Below are 2,500 nucleotides of genomic sequence, written 5' to 3'. Positions count from 1 at the left end.
CAATCAAATCAAACAGCGTTGTGTTTCTCAGCAAGACTCGAATACATTTTACCAGCATTACAAATTATTTCATCACCAAGTGGTAAAGAAGTAAACAACAGTGTGGGCACATTAGAAGCATTTTTTCCCCCATAGAGGCGCTAGCTTCAGTTTCCTCCTCTATAAGAGAAAAAAAAAGGCCAAAAGTATCAGGACACGACTTTACCAGCCAGATATGGTTCTTCTCCGGATGCTCAAGCATGAAATTCTCTCTTCTTTTGAACTTGTACATGTGACTAGAAGAGGTGGAAGATCTCCTGCTAATGAATAGAGCTCCAAAAAGCGCCATTAAACACCTTTGGGATGAATGTGAACGCTGACTGAACCCCAGGCCTCCTCACCTCACCTGCATCAGGTTCTGGCTTTACTTACACCCATGTGGATAAATGCATTTCCACAAACTCTAGTGGAACATCTTCCCAGAAGAGTGGAGTAAATAGAGAGTAAAAATGAAATGGGATGCTCAAAAAAAAACAACAAAAAAAACCCCCAGAAATGTAAAAAAAAAATTTTAAAGAAAAAGAAAAAAAAAGAAAAAAACTTAATGGTAATAAGAAAAATTGCCATTTAAACATCAAACATTTTTAAATTTAATTAATAATTAAACAATTTAATAGTTTAATGAAAAAATATTTATCTAGAAACCACAAAATAATAAAACTAAAGCAAAAGGTAATATATATTTAGCTCTAGATATTTTTGGAATAATGGAATAATTCTAGAGGGTTAAATATATAGTAAGTTGAGGCGAGAGGAAATAAGAAAAATAAATAAAAAAATATAAAAATATAAAAAAAACAATTACAATTCAGTGTTTCTCTGTTTACATTTTTCTGGCTCTGAAATCGGCTCCGCCTCCAAAGTGACCTGCACACTTTCTTCGGCAACCCAAAAATAAGACCTCATTCACGATCACGATGCAGATCTTTTTGTTCAGTTTATTTCTGGCCCTGAAACAAGCTCCACCTCCAGACTGAAGCTTTTTGTTTTACAGAGCTGTAGGCTTTTTCAGTCTGCTGCGTTCCGGTGTTCTGTTATTTATTGTCGTGATGTGACACACGGATTATGGCGCCTAGCGCATTGGTATTGACGGCGACCGAGACATCCTGATAATGCATTCACAATCACACGCACAGCTGGCAGCACATCACAGCGGAAATAATACCGCGGTATAAAGGCGGTGACGGAAGGACGGGACGATGGATGTACGTTATCAAGCTCACTGACAGGTATATTCAGTCTCTGACCGTCTTCGTCACTGCAGACTCGCATGATGAAACCAGGCCGTATTGCGAGAAGTTTCTTCCACCGGATTACTGGCAGCATGGACAACGAAATCCAAGAACGCCAAATGATTTGAATTAGGTGTCAAACGTACGTCGTTTTGGTGCGCACGTGTACCGAATGCAATCCTTGGCGCTGAACATAATTACGTTTCCTCACAAACACGTTGTGCTCCATCATATCCTTGTGCTCCAGAACATCTGATCACATGCACATTATCAACTTGTGCTTGTTATTATCATGAACAGCAGCTATGCTCATTCCTCTCCACTGCTTCTCTTTCTCTCCCCATCCTGAGGTTGCACCAGCTCCAGTCACGTCCCAACTCATGAAGACCGTGGACGCCTGCAAACACCCAGAACCATCTAGAGACGTACCAGCACCAACTGAATCCCACTTCATGTGAAGTTTGGACGTTGGACCTCTTTGAGTGTTTAAAGGCTCTGGGATGGAGAAGCTGGTGTTGGATTTATGATGATCGCAAATGTTGAGCTATTTTATGAGTTGCTAAGTAGCTCCTGGTTCCATAAGAAAGAACATTTCTCATAATCACACACTCCAGTGCTCATGGTAGTTCTCACTATCCAGTGTTCTGGATTGTTTAAAGACTATAATCACACTCTTGATGTCACCCAAATGAGGATGGGTTCCCTTTTAAATCTGGTTCCTCTCAAGGTTTCCTCCTCATAACATCTAAAGGAGTTTTTCCTTCACCACAGTCTCCATGGCTGCTCATCAGGGATAAACACATCATTAATTCATTATCGTAAGGCTGCTTTGAGACTACGTCCATTGTGGGATCATGAAATTATGCTTAAATCACCTCAGCTGGTTTCTCTCAATTCACAGTATTCAGGGATGGAGGAGTTCCTCACGGCAAAGACGATCACCCTTGACCTCATTCTGCTTTGCATGATGCTTCAGCCCTGGAGCAGTGACAGTGGCATCATGAAGTTCTGCCTTATAGATCTTAAAGATCCCAGTATGCTCCTCTGCCAGAGGCAACATCTCACCCCTTACCTGAAGAGAGCTTTCTGGAGCTTAAGCATCACACTCAGATCATTCGAGAGGGTTTCAGAGGTCCAGATTGGATGGTGCCAAAAGATTAAGACTGTTTCAAAATGCAGATTAAGAGAAAGCTTAGAAAGACCTGGCCATCAATTACTGCACTGCAAGA

General features: G+C 41.0%; 1 protein-coding gene across 1 annotated transcript in view; it reads right to left on the bottom strand.

The window, feature by feature from the left end:
• trappc9 (trafficking protein particle complex subunit 9) overlaps nucleotides 1-2,500 on the bottom strand; it is a 186,566-nt gene that overhangs the window by 153,437 nt on the left and 30,629 nt on the right.

Source organism: Silurus meridionalis, chromosome 10 (assembly GCF_014805685.1).
Source record: "Silurus meridionalis isolate SWU-2019-XX chromosome 10, ASM1480568v1, whole genome shotgun sequence".
In the NCBI taxonomy this organism is placed as follows: Eukaryota; Metazoa; Chordata; class Actinopteri; order Siluriformes; family Siluridae; genus Silurus; species Silurus meridionalis.
The sequence above is the reverse complement of the archived record's forward strand: the minus strand, read 5'-3'. Positions and strand labels throughout refer to the sequence as shown.